Source organism: Pungitius pungitius, chromosome 15, assembly GCF_949316345.1.
Source record: "Pungitius pungitius chromosome 15, fPunPun2.1, whole genome shotgun sequence".
Taxonomy (NCBI): domain Eukaryota; kingdom Metazoa; phylum Chordata; class Actinopteri; order Perciformes; family Gasterosteidae; genus Pungitius; species Pungitius pungitius.
In genome coordinates this window covers 7,535,540-7,560,173 of record NC_084914.1, presented here as the reverse complement: position 1 = coordinate 7,560,173, position 24,634 = coordinate 7,535,540, and the positions used below count along the sequence as shown (strand labels likewise).

At 45.9% G+C, this 24,634-nt stretch overlaps 1 protein-coding gene across 1 annotated transcript in view; it reads left to right on the top strand.

Annotated features, from left to right (window-relative positions):
- The first annotated feature begins 15,968 nt into the window (after positions 1–15,968).
- LOC119209550 (uncharacterized) overlaps positions 15,969–24,634 on the top strand; it is a 44,625-nt gene continuing 35,959 nt past the window's right edge. The window contains exon 1 of the mRNA XM_062557854.1: positions 15,969–16,246. The gene's annotated coding sequence lies outside the window, so the exon portion shown is untranslated. The remainder of the gene's footprint in view (positions 16,247–24,634) is intronic.

The following is a 24,634-nucleotide window of genomic DNA, read 5'->3' as shown; positions in this document are numbered from 1 at the left end:
AAAGCCATTCTGGTGCAACTTCTCTCTCTTTATGGGATCTTGCTGCTGCCACCAACACCCTTTAGAGTGACGTCATCGCCGATGTAAATCCAGAAGGAGCGGATGGTCGACACGCTGGAGCCGACTAGGGCGCACTTTCTTTTTTATGCCTCTGCGCTGACGGCTGTGGCCTTCGTGTTTTCTTGTTGTTTCTTCTTTTTTCTGTGAAAGTGATATCTCAGTGTCTCACACATTTCCACATGGACTCAAGGATGAAGGGACTAGATGTTGGTGTTCAATGGGTCATGGTTTCTAGTTTTTTTTTTTTTTCTTGTGCTGCACACCTGGCCATCTTCATTGTCTGGCTGAGACTGCTGACCTGCGAGCCTTGATGCCATTTCCCCAGCGCACCATCACAAAGAAGAGCAATGGCTGCTACACACTACTACACATCTGCAGAAGCATGCTCTCTTTCCCCCGTTTTTCTCGTAGAGAGTCAGTTGAGGGTTTTTCCCCTTTTATTGGCAGCAGTGTAGAGTTCCCAAGATGTTACAGCATAGATTTGCTATATAACAAATATGTTTAAATGCAAAATGTCAGCCTCAAGTGGCCATTAAGGCCTGTAATATCCAATACATGGATAAATACAGATATACAAATCTTTAAATGCGTAAGATTCATTTTAGTTCTTTCTTTGTCTACCAAAATGAAGAAGCTGCATTAACACAAGCCATTTGTGGGCAGCAAAACAAGCAGGAAACACATACATTCAATAATTTTTTGGTTGTTTTGGTGAAAATGTTGATACTGCACTGCACTTAAAACGAAATATACACAAATATTATTTTTTGCACCCTTTTGGTCTCCACCAACTCCTAAGAAAATTTGTCTCTAAAACAGTGTCACCAGCCGATAACCTTCGTCTGTTTGTGCTGTTTTATGTTGAGCAGATAGTGTACATTTGGTTTTTAAATTGGTTATTTTTGCTGCCCTCAACCGCCGAAAACAACGTTAATTGATGTGGAGCCTGAATCAAAATATTAAATTTGTGTCCTCAAAATACAAAACAATTAGCTAAAATAAAACTGATAATACTGTGAGTTCATCATTATGGGCGACACCTGTTATGTTAAACCGTCTTTCTATCCATTATAATAAAAACATTGCATTAAAAGATGAATTTGTGATATTTGAAACCGCTCGACTGTTCAATAGTACAGTTTGTCCTTCAGGTCAGCCTGCAAGTATAACAAAAATCTGTATCTAATAGCAGGGTGGCCCTCTTTTATAATCCCTGAATGAATTTAAACCTTTCAGCTTTAAATAGAGCCATATGTTTCCAATAACTGTGATTATCCCTCATATTAGCTCAGTGGAGATAATGTGCCAAATGGCAAGGGCCACTCTGTCTCCTATTTGACCTTCCTTACCCACACTCGCCGCATATGCTCTCTCTCTCTCTCTCTCGCTCTCTGTCTCTCCTTCCGTCCCCCAAGCCTCCCCACTTTACCCATCTCTCTCTCCCCTGTTGCTACAGTTGCGTTAGGGGGAAATGGGGCTTAACAAAAATATTGTCAAACTGCCTGGAAAGCCGAGGGGAGGAAGCTGGGCGAGCATATCCAAATAGCCCCCATTTGAATTGCTAATTTGAGCCCCCCCCCCCAAAAAAAAAGTGTCGACAGAGCGGAACATGGCGAGTAGGCCCTTAATAAAGCAACAGTCTTAACTCTTGGGTGAGGGGCTTCGGAGCGAGATCAAAGCTTTTTTAAAAAGGGTGAACTTAAGCTGCTTCAGGGGACCTTTCTCATCCAAACTCTCTCTCTCTCTCTCTCTCTCTCTCGTCCTCTGTTTGCCACTAATTTTGTCCCTTCAGTCACAATCCCCTTTTCTCAGAGCTTGGGCTTTTGCATGAGAACCACTATTTCCTCAAAGAGCATGCAAATGTATGTGGGACAGAGAGAGCGAGGCGGAGGGGAGAGGGAGGAAGAAGGCGAGCTTTGTTGGAGATTTCTAAATTGGGTTGCTTTTGTGCAAATCCACTCATCTCTTTCAAATGAAGAGCGAAACATGTGCTTTTATCGCACTGATAGCCGGTGCACAAAGGGGGCGAACACACAGTTCTACATGTGGCGCGGGAGTCAGTTTACCTGCATGTTTTAATTTACAAAACATCTGGGGGGTTTTTAAAGCGCTAACGAGTAATACACGGTCTTGATTTACAAAAAGAAGAACTCCGAGTCTTTCATCTTTAAGGGTTAACTGGTAGCGTAACTTAAAGTTCAAATTACTTGGCTTCGCTTTCCTGCAGTTAAATTTACTTTGCACGTCTCGTTAAGAAGTTAAACTATTGACCTCTGCAGAACACCCCCTGTACAAACGTATTTTAATAATGCAACGGACTGCCAACCGCTGGTTATAATGTGATTATATAATTCCAGCCAGCTCGTGCACATTGAGCCGGATCAGTCACAAAAGTGCCTTTTGTGCCAAATTGACATGAGGTTTAAACTTCCACGCTGCATTGAAGCACACCTCAGCGGTGTGATTGCTAGGTTTGTGAAAGTTAAAATAACCGTTATACCAAAACATTGAACATGTCTTTGAAGATGCTGAATTTGTAAAACTCCAACTGGAGTGGAGGACTGTTTCATAGAATTGAAGGGCCATTTTATTCAAGTGACCTCACCAAATGAGGTGATTCTGCCAAGGCCGGCCCTGTGTATTTCCTAGAATACGGGAGTTGTAACAGAAGCGATGCTTCTCTTTTGATTCTTCTCTTCCACGCTTCCCTTTCAAAGCGACCAAGCGGCTACTTTTGATCTTAAGTCACCCGACTAAAAGCGAAACGTATGAGCAGGCCGAAGCAGGCAAACACATCCGGCACACTCTGACGTAGCCCGTGTGATGTATTCCAAAACTGTCGAAGGGATCCTGCGAAACTGGAGCGCAGCTCTTCGAGACGTCGCGGAGCGCAATCTAGGTCAGATGTTCACAGGGCCGACCCCGGTAACGAGCCCCCGCTCCTGATCTGCTGTCAGCCCGCCTTACCTGGCACACGACGTCGGGTCGGTCCCTCTGTGTCGCGGAGCGGCCTGGAGGAGCGACTGGGCTGCAACGTCCAGCTGCCTGATCATGTGGTGGATAAGCAGATTAAGACATCCGGGATGACAGCTGGTTCTCGGGGGAGTGTGTCCAGAAAAAACACAGTAGGAGAATTCATGCTTATTACGACTAAAGGTCGGCGAGATTTCTGTTCTTTCTTTGAGGAGCAGTGGCCACCGTTGCCTTTTAAAGTTTAAGCTAGTGAAAAAACGACATTTTTCTGTACGAAATCAGGTGAAACCGATGTTTTGATGAGAATATGTGATGGCTGTTGATAATCATGATAAAGCAGAAGAGAGTCATCTGGCTCTGAGTCTAGAAGCTGCAACAATTGGACCAGACCAGGATGTGATAAAGACGCACTCACACCTCGCATATCACATATGCTGCTTTCATTATATGCATATTTAGTATATTTGTGTGTGTTAGAAAATGTGAATCGAATGCAGCACCAAGTGTGTGGGATTTTTTTCCTGATAAATAAGAAATATTAAGATTTGTAAAAGAATAAAATACATTCATCTTACATTTTCAACTGTATGAGTCACATTATGTAATAAAACAGGGTTTTATGAATGGTCTATATGGTTACAAAATTATGAAAAGCATGCACTTGTATTAGATATACTGTCTGCGTCAAGAAATATTAACTGCAACCATGGTTTATGTTTCCTGCTCTCGTGACAAAAATACACCTCCGACAGAAATCCAACCCGATCTCATGACAAAGGTCATCCTCTCCGAGTGGCGCAGCCTCACCGTGAAAAGGTAAACACGCGGGGATTCATGTGGGTTTTACCATACATGTTTTTTCTACCGTGAAAAATTGAATAAGCAGGTGGTACATTAAGCAGCTTATGTTTATTTTACGATGTTCGCCCTCCCCCCTCTTTTTGCCTCTGTTTCTGGATGCCACTTTTCTGACAGATGTCGAGCTGCTCCACCTTACTCCTGTACCTGCCTGCGAGGCTCTGTGTGTTTGTCGACTTAATGCCGGAGCAAGGCCCTAATCTGCCATTAAGACAGGGGTAGAGAGAGGCTTACTGGTGTTTCTCTTACAAATCCACTTCCAGAAAACCCCGGCAGAGACGCCGCGCTGCATCCCAAAGGATTAGTGGGGGGGGGGGGTAAAAAAGGTCAAAAATAAGTAATGTGATGACGAAAAAGGATAGAGGATAGAAATAGTTAAATGGATAAAGGATGGCGGGGACAGGCAAGCGCAGACAGGTAACCGAGGTGAGAAAATCAAAAGTGTGTGAGTCTGTGTCAGCGGGCCAGGGGTGTCGGATGAGACAAAGGGGAGAGCGGAAAGAGGCGTAGGTGCGCTGCTTGTAGGAGGAGGAGGACCCGTGTGGGCCGTTGCATGCGATATCTGCCCCTCCGCATGGCATTTACTTAATGTTATGTGCAAATACCATTCACTGACAGGTCGGCGCTCTGCGTCTTAACCCCTTTCATCCCGCTCAAACACACAGATTTACTCCTGCCTTCTCCCTCCCTCCCTCCCTCCCTCTCTTCTTCCCTCAGCCTTTTTCTTTAATGAAAGCCAGATTGCACGGCCCGGCTAGTGTCACTGCGATGCAGCCCAGGCATGACTAACACCTTTCTGAAGGCTGTCCATCTGTGGTGGGAGCGCTGGGGAGACACAGGAGGGGGTCTGAAATGGAGCAGTCCTGACAGGCAGATGGCCCTGCTCCTCTGCGCCAGGACCGTGCCCACAACGTCCCGCCGCCCCCGCCCCCCCCCCCCCCCCCCCCCCACGACTCGCCCTCTCCTGGATCAGCACCATCTGTGGACTGGGCTTGAGGGTAATGGATGTGGCCCACCTGGACTGACGGGGGGGGGGGGGGGAGGCAGTGTCCATTTGGTTCTGAGTCAGTCCGAGGTCATTCAGAGCTTAAAAAAAGAGACTTAGCAAAGGAGAAACCGCCCACACTCATCCAAGGAGCTGCCCTTCTAAAGGTAAGTAAAGGTTTATTTTTCCTTCCTCTCCACCACACTGCTGGCTTTCTGTGGCCAGTTGCCATGGCTACGATAAAGTAAGCGACCACCTGTGGGCTTGCTTCTGATGTAAGGGAAAAAGGCAAAAGAAAAAAAAAAAACGAGACAAATCACCAGACTGCAAACTGATAGACTGCGAGTGCCCTGGAATAAATCCAAGATTTCAAACCCTCTGATGTCTCAGGACATTCATGCAGGGAGATAACAACATCTTGATTCAGCAGACACAAAAGCCACTGGATCAGGGAGAGAGGGAGTCAGTCACAGTGGGCATGGGCAGCAGATTTGAGCCCGGGTCAGAGCAGCCTGAACCCCCCCCCTCATCCCCCCCAAAAAGCAACTCGCGCCCCACGGACTCCTCTCCTGCTGGACATCAATTTCCAGAGCTGCTGTCTCTGCAAAGACCAGATTTTATTCCTCCACTGAACAGAACTCGACCCTTGACCTTCCTCCCCTCCAAGCCCTGGTAGCCCCAAGTAGTTGCTATGGTTACCGCGAAGCGGGCGGTAGCTGCAGGACCTGCAGGACGCAGAGCCGCCGCGAAACGTCACAGGAATGGATGTGCATTTCTGCGAGCCTCTCGCGGAGTGTAATTGAATGTAGTCAGAAAAGCCGCCCCTGTCGATAAATTACCTGTTTATTTCTGGCCTTGAACAAGGTGACTGCGTGTAATACATGCCAGCACACAGAGCGGCGGGATGCTCTTCAGCCTCGAAAGGGATGCACCCTGTTATAAAAACAGTCACGTCTGAGCACTCTCCGGTCCCGTGCGTGTGCCTGCGTGTACTGTATGTGTACGTACATGTGTCCAAGCGTGTGAGTGTGTGTTGACTTGGTGCCAGTGGGTTCCTCGTGCCAGCGCCACAGCCCGGTGAGGCAGAGCGGCAAGTCGGCCGCACAGCTGCGCGCGGGCAGCTCCCATTGGTCGAGGTTAACGAGGTAGAGAGCACATCTGCATCGGAGCAGACCACGCATGAGTGACGCCATAGCAGACGCTGTCATGCAGCTTCTCTCTCTCTCTCTCTCTCTCTCTCTCTATTTCTCTCTGACGCTCACAAATTTGCACAAGAAGTGCACGACAGTGGATTTATTGGAATTTGGAAAGAGTTCCAGTATGTCTGTGGAAAGGTGGAAATATAATTTATTCTACTATAGGATTATCTGCATTAGGCTCCCAAAGCATTATCACACACACTTCCTCCCATTTAAATGCAAATAATAGTCAGATTTAACAAAGATCATAAGAAAAAGGCCAAGGATAAAATGAATTTTGCATGGTTTATTCTCAGCTCAACTATATCCCACAATCCTCCTCTGCTCACAGCTGAGCCACTTGGCCTAAACACAACCAGGAAGTAATTCTTCAACGAAGCAATCACAACTCCAGGTACATTTTTCCATATCTTTGATCACACGGTCCGGATAACCTGAGCGGACAATTTTTGATGTGTGTGACATATTTGGGCCGGCGTGTCTGCTGAGACGGAGCCCCACGCGGTAGCTTGAGTGCACCGAAGGAAACCAGAATCGTGTGATTTCCTGCACACATTCCATGTAATGTTTGCAGTGCTTCCTCAACTTAAATTATGTAATACTCAGTGAGTAAAACCAAACCTATAATCATAAATGATGCAATGATGCTCTACATCTGGGGTGGCCGACCTGCAGCCTGCTTCTTGTTTGAAATAGCCCGCAGGGCACTTTTTAAAAATGCGCTAATTGAGAATATTTCTGATAAATTACCCAATATGTAGATCGACATAAGGATGAATTCAGTGAAATTATCTCTGTCTTAACCACTTGGATCAGAAACCCATATTTATCCTTTTCTGACTTAAAATTACTCAAAACTATACCTTTCATGTACAATTGCATCACAATCTTTTCAGTTGGTTCTTAGTTCATGAACATCAAACAATGATTGACAGTTAATTGCTTCATCTCTTTTAAATTTGATGATTTACAGATAAGACCATTGTCTTTGCACCGGGTAATTAGGCTCTCCTGTATTAAGAAACTGAAGACATTGAACTGATTTAAATCTTGTAATAATTGGGCACATCAATAATCTACTCACATGTCAAAGGTTTAGCTGTTTGATAGTGATATATAGAAAATAGTTTTTCATGGGTTCTTCTAATAGATATCCAGATATTATTGTTATCTATATGTTGTAAACATACTTTAACTAGTGTTTGGCCTTTGACTCCTTATACATTTTCTAGCCCAAATTTTAGCTACGTAATGGAATGAAAGTGTATTTTGGTCGCTGGTAATGTCGAGGACCGACTCCATCATTGCTCATACTTGATTTAAAGAAGAGAAGCTTATTCCATCAGCATAGTAAACTTCCAGGAAGTCATACAGCTAAGTGGTTTCATCCCGAGCTGCTGCAATAAATGTATTGGTACAGACACGGCGGAGAAGAACTGATATAAATGATCAGAGATCTGAATAATGTATGAAGAACCAGGCTGCTCAATGTTCCGTGTGTATGTGATTCCCAGATCCAAATCAGGAAGGGATTCAAACTTGCCAAGTGCAGATTGAGTTATCCCCGTGTCATCTTCTGGAGGAAAAAAAAATCAACACTACTTTAATGAACTGAGCCGGCAAACAAGCAGTCCCTCCAGGAATCCAAGGTGCATCGGTTTGTAAATCAAAATTCCGCAAACTGGGTGCAGCCGTGCAAAGAGCCACACATCCCGGGAAAAAAAACATGCGCGAACTGCCTTGGCAGGGAAGTGAAGCTACGCTTCCATTCACTCCTCATTTGCACATTTGAGTGGTTTCATAAACCACAATATTTATTCACACAATGAAGGCCTCCAAGAAGTGGAGGCCTTCATTGTGGAAATATTGTCCTATATCCCACTACAAACAGTTGAGGACTCTTAATGACATAGATGAACTCCATCTAAACGAGAGTTCATGTTTATTTATGCACGTGCTGCCCCGTTCCCTCATTGGTCTACTGCAATGTGTGAACGCGAGTGTACTCGGTCACGCGTAAACGTGTTTTTTTTTGCTAGTAGTATCTATCCAGGACAGTAGCATGTAGTGATTGTTGTTTACACTGCCTATTTACATTAGAAAGCCCCGGTAACAATAGACCGTCTCACCGCGCCGATCCGATAGCCAGGGGTTTTACCGCCGAAGCCCACCGTCCTCATTGTCTCTCTTACCCGGGGAATGTAGAATTAACAGATTAGCCGAGTGGAGGGGGCAGAAGAAGAAAACGCCTGCACCTGCTGTTTGATTTAGAAAGGGAAAAGACGGTTTGGCGATTGTTTGAGCAGGCTCCCCTGAATCCATACGTCTATTTGAAGACAATGGCTGAAATTGTATGTCACAAGACCCGATGAATGCAAGACATCCTCGATAATGTGCTTAAACAAGTGTCTCCCTTTCCGCCTGCATATACACACGCGTGTGTGTGTGTGTGTGTGTGTGTGGGCAGCGAGACGGAGAGACAGACACAGAGAGATGAGAGGAGAAAGGGAGAGGGCAAACGCATTCCTCTTTACCTTGGCTTCACCGGCTGAGTCACCGCAGATGGAGGGGCATTTTTCATGCTGCATTGCTACACGGCCCTCTTTTACTGCGTTATTTTTTTTTATGACGCCCTCCCCCAAAGGATGTTGAAGTCTTAAGGAGGCCCCTGACTGGGATTAATATAACAGGCTGCCCATTACCGACTTGACATTTGAGTTCTTCTCCTACGCCATTACGCATCTGCCTCGTTCTTCTTCGGGCGGGTTATGGCGACACGCTACGGTACATGTGGCGGGATGGCAGTGAGCAGAATGGCCAGACATCCATCTGGCTTTTTTTTTTTTCTCCCATCTACTATCTCGTATTTGCTTTCGTTGTCGTCTACCTTTCTGTTACTCCCCTGCTTCCCACAGATCTCATATCTCTCCCCTCCTGCTTCAAAGACACTCGCACACGTGTAGCGTCTTGGTTCCTCGTACGCCCGCAATCACTTCCATTTCCAAGCAGGCTGCAGATATTTCACTCGGCCGGCCCCCGGCTCAGCTGACGTTCAACAATCCACCATCAAACATCCCTTGTTTGTGCAGAGAAAGTTTTCTTTCTGTAATTATTGAAGGGATTCACAGTTTGGAGTTGAGTTCTGAAGCGATGTATCACAGTTAACGCCCCCTGTGGAACAAATCAAAACTGGGTCAGAGCCTCAAAACACCAGAAGAGGAGCCTTATTATCATTTCTGTGTATTGCTAAGCTTCGTATTCTGCCGGATAAAAATAAACTCTCCAAACAATAGGTTGGCGCATTTAGGATGAAGATGTTGATACGTTGGGGGGGGGGGGGGAAGCCCGGACTGTAGACGCCAGAGAAGCAGACTCGGTGTACGGTTGTCCAAAGCCCCCAGCCTCTAAATAACCCATAGTCAACATTTGTGGGGGGGGGATCTTGCTCCTGCATGATGATCAAAGCCTCCCATCTGGACCTGTAGCAGTTACACTCCATCTCTGGGTGAACGTCTCGGGGCCAGCCCTGCTCGCGTGGAACAGAGAGTGTGTCAGTGTGCCTCGATTTGCATCTTGCGTGCGTGCGTGTCATGTAGAATACGTTTGGGTGGTTAAATATATATGTCAGTTAGACACAGAGAGGTGTGCAGCTGCACCCATCTGCCCGAATGTGCACGGGAGTGTGATGATGCAGAGACGTGTATGTAGGTGTTGCCTGTCAGGGCTGTGAAGGGAAGGTCTGAAGGCATTCGGATGCGCTCGATGGCAAATCAAACGCTCCCAGGCTCCCCCCTCCCTCGGCTCCCCCGCGCGGAAGCTCCACTTTCCTGACGCGGCCCTGAGAGAACGACGTGGCATCTGGGTGCCCCGCTGCGAGATGCACCCATCTCGTTTATCTAGAATCGAGTCTTAACACGTTGGGGAAAGGGGGGGGGGTTGAACCTGCATGGCAAGAAATTAGAACATTTGACTTGTTTGTGAAGGTTTTTCACCTGTGATTTTCTTCAATTATGACTGGTGCATAGATGTCAAGATAGATGCAAAATTGGAAACAAGCAAAATATATTATATTTTATATATATATATATATATATATAGTAAAAACTATTCGACATGTTGAAAATACAGGGAATACATTCATGACATTTGTGGTTAAATAATGAAAAGCATTGTATGTGGCAACTTGTGTTTTTCATTTATTTTATCTCCTATATTATATGTTTCCTCCCTATTGCTTTCTTGTGGTGCACATTTGAATATTTCCCATTTTCCCAAAGTGACATTTCCCATTTTTCTCATTCTTATATGATAACGATATGGGGATGTATCTGCATTTACTGTCGTCGCTTTAAAGAGCCTCAGAGAAACTCATTGCTCTCTCTTTCTCTGATTTCCTTTGACACGTGTGTGTGTGTGTGTGTGTGTGAGTGTTCTTAGGATCTTACGCATTGGGATGTGCAACACACACCCACCTTCGATTCGCTAAAAAACACAGTCATACACACGCAGGGGCCGGCTGTGTGAAACTCATCCACACATATACACAAACACTCCCCCTCTATGCAGAGCAGTAAATACAATGATTGTATTTTTTGGCTCCATTTTCTCAAGGGTGTTGACAAGTCTTTTTTCCACTCGCATGGTTGAAATGAAATCCAATTATATGTGTAATGGCTCTCCAACTCTTCTTTTGCTTTGAAGGAGTCAGCTTGCTTGAGTCACCACTGTTGGACCCAAATGTGCTCAGTAAATCAGTGATGCGCAATGGTGTAAATGTGCAATGGCAACAGATGCAGTTTGTGTGTGTGTGTGTGTGTGTGTGTGTGTGTGTGTGTGTGTGTGTGTGTGTGTGTGTGTGTGTGTGTGTGTGTGTGTGGTTCATCATTTTAGGCTGCTAATGTTTGCAAGTGACTCCCATCAAACTTCTGTTGCTCTGCAAAGTCACATGTTAAGTTGATGCCTGTCTATTTGCATATTTTAATTAAATAGTTGGAATTTAGAATTAATCACTTCCTAAATTCACGGGGTAATTATATGGTGTTTGTCCTTGACTTGGCAGCGTCACCCACCCACGAATAAATTCATCATAGTCTTGTGACGGCAGACAAAGTTACGCTGACACCTGCAAACTTTGTTTCTTCCACTTACCCCCCAATTAGCCTCTTTTACTTTCTTTCCTTGACACAATAAATCACATACTGTCACATCGTCTTTGTCATCGGGGGCCCTGTGACAATTTGATCACAGTGATGTGTGGGTGGGTAAAAGCGCGCACAATACGTGCTTGTGTGTGATGGGGTTTCTAAATACTCCGAGCACTCGCTGAAATAAAGGGTCTCTTTGACAAACCGGACATGAGCAGGGTGCCGTGTGTTTCCATGGCACCCTGCAGAAGCTGCTTGGAGCAGCCAGTTGGCCAAAGACAGTGTCAGCTCACTGTTTTCACACATGTAGCAGAGCGTTAAGACTCACGCATCCGGAGACGGGGGACCGGCCCATTAGTCGGTTTACAAGATAAGTTAGGAAGTAAAAAAGACACGCAATACTTGAAATAGTTTTAGTGTGAACACACAGCATGCCGTCTGCAATGTCCGGGGCCCATCAACACAAGAAAAACAGTACATTAATTGTGTGAAATGCTGCAAATATGCATGAAAATAAGAATACAACCCAATGAATGCAGGAGGGGGAAAAAAAGATGCAAATGGCCCATGATGTTTATCAAAATAATGGTAGACGGACTGTACTTGTGCAGCGCTTTTCTAGTCTTCTGCCCACTCAAAGCACTTTAACGCTACATGACATCACTCACCCATTCACACCCGTTCATTCACTGATGACAAGAGCTACTCTACACAGTGCCACCTGCCACATTCGCACACTGTACTTGCAGCTACAGGAGCAATGTTGGGTTAAGTGTCTTGCCCAAGGGCACATTGACATGCGGGTAAGTCGGGCCTGGGGTCAAACCGCCAACCCTCTGGCTGGGGAACGACCGTGCTCCCCTCCCTCAGTCGCAGTCACAATAATCATGTTCATAGCTGGCATGAGATAACTGTACAGCATCCATAACGTGTACAGATGCCTTATGTGCCCACTTTGTGTTAGTGCTTCTAATTAAAAAAGACTGAGCAGATGGATGTAGTACTTTGCCTTTTCCCTACAAAAAGAAACAGTGCTTTATATCCCGGGTGATTTTATAGAATTTGAGCTCCAGCCGTTTGAATCTCCGACGCCTCGCTTAGATTTGACAACCCTATTAACCTACCGGGGGACCGCAAAGTTGGCATATTGCATGAATGTTGCATTATTTGAGAAACGTCACTGCTGATGATTTGGACTGACAGGGCAGTCTTGAATTTCCCTCTAACCAAACTGTAAGTAAAGCATAAGGGCCCATTTTCACAAATATGATTTATATTATATGCAGTATTTCCAAAGAAAGTAGAGTGGCTGCGTTCTAATTATATGATGTTTTATGAGCAAGATTTTCTCCAGACCTTTTTGACCTTGGCAAGACAGCTGTACTGGCTACATGAGATTAATGAGCTTGGCTTTCAGACTGCGATGAGATACAACAGTGGCAGAGAGCATAACTCACAAAGCTTAATGTGTGGCCCAACGCAAATACTCATTTTAATTCCACAGTGAGCATCGTGCCCCACAATCATTTTCGCAGCCAAGTGCAACTTGACCTCTTTTCCCTCCGTCACCGTCCTTAGCATTATTATTTTTGTATCGCTCTTTTTTTTTGTTGTTGTCGAAAAACCCAGTTGCCAAAAGCAGTGTCTATGTCCCTTTTCCTATCATTACATCAAATATAAATTGACACAATGAAAACATTGACTATTTAGTAGTGATGCTGCTACTAGCTGTTACCACGGCACACGTGTGTGTGTGTGTGTGTGTGTGTGTGTGTGTGTGTGTGTGTGTGTGTGTGTGTGTGTGTGTGTGTGTGTGTGTGTGTGTGTGTGTGTGTGGATGACCCAGCGGTTAGCTCGTACGAGTTGCTTATCTCGCTACATGGAAGTGGGTGTATTGCTTTGCCACAGGTGCGCGGCGCTCTGCCCCCTGAGGACGGCGGCCTCCAGACCGACTGCTGTCAGACTGCATTATGATTAGCCACGCTTGCAGGAAATGAAGAAGCCTGGATGAGATTGATAAGGGAGGAGGAACTTTTCTGAAACAGGGATAGGGGGATGGAGGGAGGGGGGCGGGGGGCAAGGGTCACGTGTCATTTATCGATGTCAGGCTTCGCCCCGCTGTTCCTCCCTGAATGCTGATCGCACCCACTGATACGACAATACGATTGGACTTAATTAAAAGGGCTCATTAGCATGGCGCTCGCTGTCGGCTGAGCACGATACGGAGAAAACAGCCCTCTCTCCTGGGGGAGCGGGCTCGTTTTGTGGTCGTTTTACGTCACAACACACAGCTGAGCGGTCTGATCAGTGGTCACAAGTCTTTAGTGAGCTTCACTCCAGAGGAACACTGTCGCAAGTCATTGGGTGTTCAAAAACCCTGTTTTTCCCGCTATTGAAGAACGTGTTGTGTTGTGATGCTGGAGCCGATGCTACGTCATTGTAACCTGGAACTGTTATTGATCAGCTTTCAATCTTTGGTTTAGCTTGGGTCGGTGGGGGGGGGGGGGGGGGCATCGGTTGACCACCTCTCCTCTGGGAGATGACTAATCATTTGCTGGGATGCAGCGGTGAGATTTTTGACTGCGGTAATCTCCGGATTGAATGGAGATTAACCGCTATGTGGGGTGATGACTCCCCTCTTTGTCTTTTTTGTCTGGCTGGGGATCTGCACGCCTTATCTTATCGCTCTGCCTCATTTCTCCGGGGCAGTTCCCCGCCGTTATCAACATGGCTCCATCTACATGGAAATCAAAGCCTTTGCAGAAGTGGAATACGATTAGGGAAGGGGGGGAAAAATCTAATCTTCCCCCTCTTGATTTGTGCTAATAATCTGCCAAAACGCCGAAGAGCCTGAATAACAGCATTGTTTTTGTTACTGTAGAGGAGGATGGATGGATGAACAAGGTGGCAAAAGAGCAATGTGTTCATGTGTAACTCATGAAACATTTCATCTGTGAAGCTTCTTTTTGTCTGTGGGCCTTAAAAATGAGGATTAGCGCTCGCTTCACCGCACCCAGCTGCCTGATACTGACCTCCTTTGTTTTTTTTAATGACCAAAGAGTTTGTGTGTTTGTGTGTCTGCGTCCTGTGTGTGTGTGTGTGTGTGTGTGTGTGTGTGTGCGCGCACACGGTAGCATTGGTGGCTGCTAAACAGAGGGTGGGTTACAGTGGGGATTAGAGCCACACAGCAGCCTCCCTCCCCAGTAAACAAAAGTACATGGTACTGCACTTATATGTGTGTGTGTGTGTGTGTGTGTGTGTGTGTGTGTGTGTATGTATGTATAACATGCCTTTACTGGTGACACCAGACAAAAAGAGGGCGACTGAGTCCATCTGTGAAAACAGCAGGATTAAGCTGTGCTCGAGCCAAGAGCTACACGTCAATCAACCGCTTAAGTGTATGTGGGAGTGTGTGTTGTTCTGCCGTGTGTGTGTGTGTGTGTGTGTTCTGCACACACAACTGTACACACCCTGCTCTCGTCCGGCATTGGGGGAGGGAGGACCCCAACACTGTTGTTTTCATTTGTAATCTGCGGGATGGAGTGAAGCCAGCGACGCATCAATCACACTCAGCAGCTGAAACACAACAACAGAAATGAAAAGGAAAACTTTTTTTTGCTTTTTGATGCCGTGTGAAGCGCGTTTAGACTCCTTTTTTGTTGTGTGGAATGTAAAACAAGGCTTTCGAAGACCGGGAACGCCGACATTTAAGATCTAACAAAAAATATGTCATGGTTCCTTTTATCTGCTGGAATGTCCCCCCCCCTCCTCCTCCTCCTCCTCCTCTTCATATTGGGTCCTGTCTCTTAGCTTGTTGTTTCGCTGTCAGGACCCCCGACTGTTCCCCCCATAATGCACCAGCACTTCTTCATGACACCCCCCATGGGGGCCAGTCTGAAGCCACTGGTGTGCAGGCGGCATCCATTCACAAAGGTCAAGGCCGTGCAGTATATTTCTAAGAGGGTGGGGGGAGCTGGGTGGTTGACCTGGATGTAGTAGCCCTCCTCTAGGTGGGGGGCCATTACACCACACGTGCCGCGTACCAGTGATTGAAGCTGGCTCGCTCCCCTACACCTTTCACCCCGGCTGGAGGGGGGAAATTGAAATCAATATAGCCTATGATGAAGCGCCTGGAGTGGGACAGGGGGGAGGGGGAGGGGGAGGAGGAGGAGGGGGGTGGTAGCATTGATTTGACGGATGGCTGGTTAAAGGGGATCAATTACCCTGATGGATTGCATTTTGGGAATTTTCAGAAATAAGACTGATCCGTGCACCTTTAGGACCTATTGTCCTCTGCAGGAGAAGCAATGGAGGACTGCTCCACTGCAGTTTGCATAACAGCCTTCAAGGCTGGAATATCAGTCACTTGCATCTTTGTTGTAGTGAGAAGTGGCAACTGGTCCCTCCTCCTCTCTGCAAGCCTTTATTTTTCAAAAATGTTTAATCCCCTCCGTCCCCCCTCCCTTCCACGCATTCTCCTCTTAACGGATCCCCCCCCTCCCTCCCTCCCTCCCTCCCTCCTCTTTCTCTCTCCACATTATTCTCTATGCATTTTAATTTCTCTTTTTTTCTGTCACCGGGGGCCCAGTTTCCCCGCCCACTCTCCTCATTTTCGCCCGAGTCTAGAATAGTGGAGCCAAGAAATAGTTAATCTCTCCGGCTGCTGCTATGATTGGCCGCTGTACGCAGCCCTCAGCCTCCATGAATGAGAGACGGGGGTAACCAGGCAACTTCGGAGCTGGGGAGAGAAAGAAAGAAAAAAAGATCGAGCTTTACGGGATCTTAGAATTATGGAAGAATTTTGAGGACGAGGCAATTTGATTTCACCTTGGAAAAATGGAATTAACAAATGGATTTTCTTAAACAAGCTCTCTCCATCTCTCTCTCCCCCTCTCTCTCTCTCTCTCCCTCTCCCCGTATCTCTCGCTCATTGGGGGGGGAAATAGAGCGCTCAAATGAAGGGGACACAGATGTGGATTAAAACGGATAAATGGGACACTCCAGAGAAAAACATCCACTGAGAAAAGGTGAGTGTCATCTCAGTCACGAGTTTAAAACTGTGAAACTGTGAAGCGACTGATTCTAAGGATGCGAGGCCACCAGTCAAGATTTATGGACGGGATGCGAAAAAAGGGGGGTTGCGGAACAGTCCGCCACGGATGACCGGGAAACAGTCACATGTGTGGTAAAAAAGGAATCGAAACCGATGTGATCGAAAGAAGGAGCTCGCGAGGAAGACCATCGATGAGGGCTCGTGGGCTTTTGAACGCGGGGTCCCTTTTAAAGCGCAGAACGCCGGTCGCCTGTCAAACAAGCAGCGCTGTCCCGCATTGCATTGCGCACTGATTTGAAATGGACATCACGTTTTGAATTGATTACAACGCGCACGACTCCCATGTGTATGTAATGTTGCTTTGTAGGATCAAGCAGGGCAAGCTTCTTTTTTTTTTTTTTCTTACTGCCTCGTCCGTTACCCCCACTCCCCCTCCTCCTCCTCCTCCTCCTCCTTCACACCCCCCTGCCGCCCCCCCACCCGCTCCGCAAATATTCAAATGAAGAGACGTCCTGCTGCAACAGCAGTAAGTCATCTTCAAAGGACTGCGCGTTGGTCGGCTCTGATGCTGAGTGAATGAGTGAATGATGACGCGTGTGTTGCTACATGTATCGATCGGCGCACAGGAACTGTTGGGGAAATGCCCAGCGGGCTGCAGTGTGGGGAGGTGTGTGTGTGTGTGTGCGGGGCGGGGAGGGGGGGGGAGGAGGAGAGTACCTGTGGATGGGCTGCCGGACGGGAGAACCCAAGCCTGCCTCAAACCAGCACACGCCGGTGGCCGATCGAGTGCGAGCCCTGTTGGTCATCGTTCTCGTCCACTGGGTCACTTTGGGGACATAAACAATCGCGCTAATTGCGCAACCGTTTGCGGCGGAGGGCGTCTTGAATGCGCCAGAGCGCGCAGCGGCTGAAACGTGAGGTGGATTTCAGTGGCTTTATAAGACGAGACAATCATCACTTAAGTATTCACAACTCATTTCTATGTCTCATTCAAATAATTTTTTTTCAATTCTACACACCTCCCCCCTCTTCCCCGTAAAGGGTATATTTTGTAAAAATATTTCTAATAATAAGAATCATTTTGAGCAATTTCTGATGTAATCTTTCAGGAGTGGCTACTGGTCGAGTGTTTAACCCGGTCCTTCCATGTCTTTCAATGATTTTTAACCTTTCAAAATTCATATCCCCCCTGGTTAAAGCTGAGAATGAGCCAATATGACCAGTTCAAATGTGCAATTCAGAAATGGACCATATGTCCATCATGATGCCCTTTATGTGCTGCTTGGGTGCTCATGCAAGAGCAGGCCTAGATGGAAAATGGCCTTGAATATTGCCATGGAAAGTAGTAACAAAACAGCTAGTGGCTATAAAACAAGCTGCTGGTAAAATAATCCACTGGCCTTTATCTTGTTGGCTCCAACGACCACGAAGACGTGTTTGTGACGCGGCCCGGGGCGGGATGTGAGCAGAGGTCGGCATCGGTGTTTTGACACTGGTGCCGAAGTTCATTGGCGACTTCTGCCAATCGACCAAACTGCCTATAGTAATCTCCTTATAGAGGATGTTCCGCAACGGATCCTAAGCTGCACTCACTGGCTTGATTGTAGGACCTATGTGTTATGCACACACACATTCTCTCTCACACACACACACACACACACACACACACACACACACACACACACACACACACACACACACACACACACACATGCTGTACAATTTCCAGTTGTCATCCCAAGACAGTTTTCTGCAGCCCAGTGTGAGTTTTGGGGCTTAAGATGGAGCTGAACAAAACACTAGAGAGCATTAAGTTCTCCAGTAAAGGCTTCTTTGTTGGGTCTCCCAGTGGAATCCAGACACTTAATTTAGCTCCTGACAGCAAAAGCAGCGCGTGGATATGTGAGCTATATCTTATCCGATTAAGACCATAATGCCTTTCCCCCTTTTGCAATTATTTCAGAATGGAATGGTTTGGTTACTTTTTGCATGTTATCCCAGCACAATTACAACAAAGCAGGGACAACATTTGGGCTGGTTGTTGACTTGCAGCCTGACATTGTGGTCTTGCTTTTTTTTCTTCTTCTTCTCCTTAGTGTTACTCCCTTGGCTTTTGTTTAGCTGAAAGCCTGCTGTAATATCACATGTGTTCTTTGTCTTCATATTGTAGCAGCAATGCCTCAAGTTGAACTCCCTTAAGATTTCCCGAGTGCTCTGAGATAATGCATCTAACCAACTTTGCTAACGCAGACACCAGCTTGCTAGAGTGGCTTAAATTTTTCATAAAAGTATAATTTTACCCAGTGCGCGAGACGGCGCCCGCTTTTACTCGTTCATGAAGATGTGGCCTTTGGCGGGGGCAGGTCAGAGGTGATCCTGGTCGCCTCGGTTGAACAAAGGGCAGAAGATTGCTCAGATAGCGGCGCATGCGGGACGCTGAATAGTGCGCGTGCTCCATCGGGGGGTCAAATCTACATGACAGGTGCATCTGTATCTGTGTGTGCGACAGGATAGCGGCGGCAACCACACATCAAAAACTACAATCTGTAAAAGTAGCCAAAGAAAAGAAACAGATCTCCCTCACAGGAAGTTGAAGGGACAAAGTTTGACATTTGGCAGAATTTATTATATTCATTGTCTTGTCACGAGTTTGATGAAGAGTCAAGGCTTGCTGTTTCCTCCTGCTTCCAGTCCACATGCTAAGCTATGCTGTCCATTTCCACCAGCTCCATATTCAGTGTAACGTTATGACTCAAATGACTTTATGCCAGATAGCGAGACAATGTTCACATCGTACGCAAACATCTTCCAAGGGAATCATCCTGCAAAGGACAAGGCTTTCTAAGTTTGGACAGACCTCAAACAAACACAGCAGAATAATGGAAACTACTATAAGTTATTTGTGCAAAATATAAAACCTGAAATTGGAAAGAGCATTTCATTTCCAATATGTTTAAGCTGGACTTGTTTCAGTGATAGCATTGGAAATAAGCCCACACTTTTAAGAATGATTTCAGCCTCCACGGAATACAAGATATTATCTTACATATTAAACTACCTTTCTTTACATTACATTATGGGTGTAAATTGGAAGTTTATTTCCATTCGTATCTTGTAACATATGAATTCATGTTCTTTCCGATACCCATTTTTTGAGTGGGACCTGAACCCTATCAGAGAAGACTTCAGGTAATATTTTTGAATTATATGTTGAATTTATGAAAAGGAATGAGTAAAAGGGGGTAATTTATCTGAAAAAAAAATGTTCATTATGTCAGTCAAATCCAAATAAATGTTTCCATCAATTCATACCTATTTAGTGAATTATAGGTATATATATATATATATATATAAATTCTGAAGTGGTTTCCTGTTATCGTAGTGACGCTGTGGAGTGGATGAGGCCGCGGCCCCGTCACTATACGCAGTGCTACTGCAACCCAATGGGCCATTGAATTGTCAAGCCGTCAAACAATTATTCCCATTGTGTGCAGCCGGGTAGCTGGTAATCTTTGTGCTCTGACCTGTCCCCCCCCCCCCCTCCCCCCCCCCCCCCGTGAAGAGGTGTTCACCATGAAACCAGCAGCGCCGGCCCGCCTCCCGCGTTCAGCCGTCACTGCCCGTTTCACTTCCAGAGGACCGAGCATCCTCAATGCATCAATGACACCAGCCGCCACCAGGGACATGTAGCACGCCAAACCAGTGATTCATTAGGACTCAATTAGCCGGGAGGCATGGGGCTCCCTGCCATATGCCTCCAGGTTCTGCGGCAGTCAGTGCGCATGCACGGCCTGCTACTGTACTCTCCACTGTCTCTGGCACCGCGCGCGGCTGTTGCACCGAGTGCGGGACCAGCACTGCGCAACAGTCTGCTGCTTTTTCGTCCTTGCGCCGTTTTTTTCAAACAAGTCGGGCGGTAGAGATTTAGCGGCTCTGTCTCCGGCCCGCCCCGGCGTCCGAGCTAGAACCGAGGCCGCAGTGACCTTGAGCTCAACTCACGTCGTGCCAGTTGGCTGCGTATGAAATGCTCATCCATCTACTGAAGTATGAGGCTGTGGAGCTCTAGATACTGTAAATCTAAGGAGGTAAGAAAGGCCCCCCCCCCGCTCAATATCGACTTTGCCTCGCTTGCCAAGAGGCGGCGTGTGCTGCCGACAAGATCTATCCGCCCTCAGATCTAGTTTGTCTTCTTATCTGTGCCAAGCTTAAGGACCCCTTCACCCCATCCTCTGTGCCCCCACCGCCCAATCAAACTGTTCCTCCAGCCTAAATTAATTAAATTAGATTAGAGCAGAGAGCAGTCTTAAAGAGAAGGACAATGGACTATATATATAATGTGTGTGTGTGTATATATATGTGTGTATATACACACAAACATACACACAAATACATGTAAGTTGGCATACATGTGCAGTTTTATTTCCAGACACATGACTCCATATAAAAAAGCAAAGACAAAACAAAACATACAGACTTTTGATTCAACAAATTCCAAAAACTAGAAGAATAGGTGTCACTGTATTTGATGAGGTGAATGCCTCTGCTGATTCATTCAATCCACACGTGAATTTGGACATAAAATTCCTCGACACAACGTGAAAGGTGAGTCACATATCACACTTAATCTCGGGAGCTTGAGCAAGAAAATAATGATTTGATTGCGTTGAGAATTCACCGTATATTTTAGTGAAAAAGGAGATTTTCATCCCACACAGTTAACGTGTATGAGAGATATTTACAAGTAGGGACACATACCACGACATCATCTGTAAAACGGGAACAATCATTTTGGTGATAATCATTGTTTAGAGCCTCCCACAGTTTGCCGAGGGAATAAATGACTTTTTATGAGTCAATGTTGAATTTTCCAGAAACATGTCGCTGCTCAATTGAGCGATTTAAAAAATAATGTAATTATAGTCACGGTGGAATCTTCTATCAGCTGTTAACAGCAGGAGTTCAAGACATGGAAAAAGCAAATTGTGGGTTTTTTTTTCCTTCTCAAATTAAAAGCCTAACTTTTCAATAAGGCCGGAGGAGCCAGAGCAAAATAAGAAGTCGTGTCAAGTCGGAGCTGCTCTGCCCCAGTTGTAGGCACGTGCAGCCACCCAACTGCACTCCTCCAGCGTTTTCACCGCATTACACAGAAACGCTACGTTCATGTGACCCAATTCATCAGCCCTCTCCTCCCCATTCATCTGCTCTCACAGATGCACTACGGGAGGCACCGTGAGCAGCGGAGCATTCATCACCTCTTGAGTAGTGAGGTCCTTTCGGTTTCATCCTGTCTGCTCGCTCTGCAACCCTATTCCCCACAGGCGGGACAGCAGCTCCATATGTGGCTGATGATTGTAATGGTGCGGCGCGCTGGCAGCAGCAGGCATTACGGTAGCCCAGATTGTGCGTGTCTTTGTGTTCTATGAAGTATGTAATCAAATATAGCTTTGCAGGTCGTTTTTTTTTTTTTTTTCACTACTCAAATATTGTATCTGCCACATCTCCTTACCCTGGTGTTATTTTAACCCCCTGGGGGTAATTGAGATGTTTAGTTCAGCCTAGACGAGCTATCAAAGTCAATTCTCATGTGATTTCATATCCCTCGATTCATGTTTTTTTTTTCTCCTAGTGAGCACAGCGCATTCCTCCTGTTTGGATCATTTACCGTTTTAAGTAATCAAGCATTAGATGACACTAAATATTTAGTCAATCGCACACAAACGGAGCTTCTCTTCAACTTAACTGTGTTAAACGGGGGTTGCTGGTTAAACTTTATGGTCGTTTCGGATTTCAGGATCAAATTGCAACTGAGTGTATTGGTGAGTTACACCAGTGGGTTGTCAGTTCGCATCTGTACTGTGGCCATAAATACTCTTTAGCAAATACTGTTTTGTAGCATTTACTAATAGCCCAAAAGTTCCTTCGAACTGCAAGCATTTCACACTTACTCACAATCAGGAAACGTGTGTAACCAATCACAAAATGTCAAAACGGAACGTGTCTGCAAGACATCGTATAGTGATTGCACGGCCCTGTAAAAGGAATGCTTCACTCTTAATGGCTGCTGACATTTGATTTTCCCCTGGTCTGCCTAGGCTGAGTAATGCAGATGCTCGCATTTGTTACTGTACCCTTTTTTCCTCTTTTTTTTCTCAAGGAAACATGGATCACTCTCTCGCGGTGATCTCTGCAGGGAACATATTTTATATTTCTAATACGGCGCTGCACCGATGCGACAAGCATCCGGCCCGGCGACGGGGGGGGGGCAGCGTGACGTCTTCTGACGAGACCTCTTTAGATCACTTCTCGTCTGGAGCGTCACAGTCGGAGGCCGCCCTGACGCTTTTGCTCTAATCAGCCACCAAGTGTCGCATTCAGAACGCTTCGCTCAGGCCGTGGAGTTTACGCAACGCGGTGTTAACAACTGCAGGAGCCCCTGCTCGCGCATGTTGCCCATCTTGTGTGAGATCTTGACCTTGGGACGCCATTGTGATGAGAGGCATTGGAATATTTCACTTATCATTAGCGGCATGATTAGCTGCCAATGGGCTGTGCCCGGCTTGGTTTAATCCCCCCGGTCTCCGGAGTGCGATAACATATGAGATGACAACAGTTTCACACCCGGCTTCACGCCTCCCGCGGCTCCGTGCGTCTCAGCAGCCTAATCACTCATGAGAGATTAATGAGAGACGTGGAGGTGTGGTGGGAGATTCACTAATGACATCGGCACCTACCATATTGTAGTCAGGGGAATAGACAGTGAATGTGTGAGTGTGTGTACGCTTCTTTTAAACCGCAGTTTTACAAGCTACCCGGTAGTCTGCTTTGCAGTTTGGAAGTTACAACAATGGCGCCCCTCGAAAAGAAGTCGTTTATGGAAATAACGACAGCAAAACTGCAAAAACCTAATAACGTCACTTTAAAAAAACAAAAAACACGAGTTGTAGTTACATTTATTTCTGTGCTTTAAGTGTCTCCTTTTGGACTCGGTGTAAAAAAGGAAAACTCCGCTAACTGTGAGGTTTTCTTTGCTGAATTGTGTGCAACCTTTACATAAAGATGACAGTCGATAAAGATATTTGCCCTTTCCTCTAATACTCAACCAAGTTTGCCTCTCAGTAGTGTACTCAACAGCTTTGTTCAAATTCCCCACGGACACTGCTTTTGACATTTAAAAAAAATGCAACATGTTGTCCTCTAATTGCGTGAAATAATGTAACTGTTAAATTGCTTTAATTATATATTATTTTATTATATTTTATTTTATAATAGAAATCAGTGTTTCCCTTAGTAATAATAATGTGTCCCCTAATAATGTGACATGAATGTAAAAGATTACACTTTTTTTTTTTAATCTAAAGTGAATTATCAGCTGAACAGAGCTTGATAGTGAGTTTCAAGTTACTGTTTCTCTGTCCGACCCGGGACGTTACTGTTTCGGTTCACCACTCTCATTATCGCTGCTTTGGGCTGCAGCAGACAGATGTTTTCAGACCCTGTGTACATTAAACGTTCAGCACCAAAGAGCAGACGGACACAGTAACTGGAACACAGGATTTTCACAATATTAACTAAACTCCCTGGCAAACGTCCTGTTTATGTATTGTGTACTCCAGCCAATCACTGAACAGTTGTTATCGCAGTATTTTAAATGAACAGGGGTCTGCCAGCAGCTATGTGCGGCTCAGGGGAAGTCTGAAATGAAAAAGAAATCAGTGGAGGAAAGATGCTCAAAATACCCTCCGCTCCTCCTCCAAATAAATTAGCCTGCTTTCCCTTGATCAAAAAGAAAAGCTATATAACCCATAAATATTTTAAACCCCCCCCCCCCCCCCCTCTCGGTCTCTTAATAACCATCACAGAGCTCCTCATTTGGCTGAAAATGACAACATTAATTAGCAACCAAAAACTAAAGTTTGACATTTGTTAGTCCAGACAATGTCACGCTGCTTTTTAATTTACGTTAAGCGAAACGAGTCGACTGCACAAACGTGTGTGTGAGGTGTGTCACATCCTGACAACATCATTAAGGCAGTGTAAAACGGTAAAAGGTTCCATCTTTTTTTTTGAAGAATCTGTCCGGTGCTTTCCTTCAGCTTCATTAATGCGGCCTGGCAGACTTCAGGTAATGTTTCTAAGCTCGGCTGTTTTTGATCGTGGCAACTTTTATCTCCGCTGCACTGAATATCTGTCGTGTTTGATCGTCACATTGCCCGTCCACCGGCGCTGCTGAATCAGATGTCTGTCTTTTAAGACATGAAAACAGTCAAAACAACAGACAATGAAACATTTTATTTTTCACAAAGAGGCTTGCGTATCTTAATTGTATCCCTGACCCACGTACAATTAAAAAGGCTACCTTTTG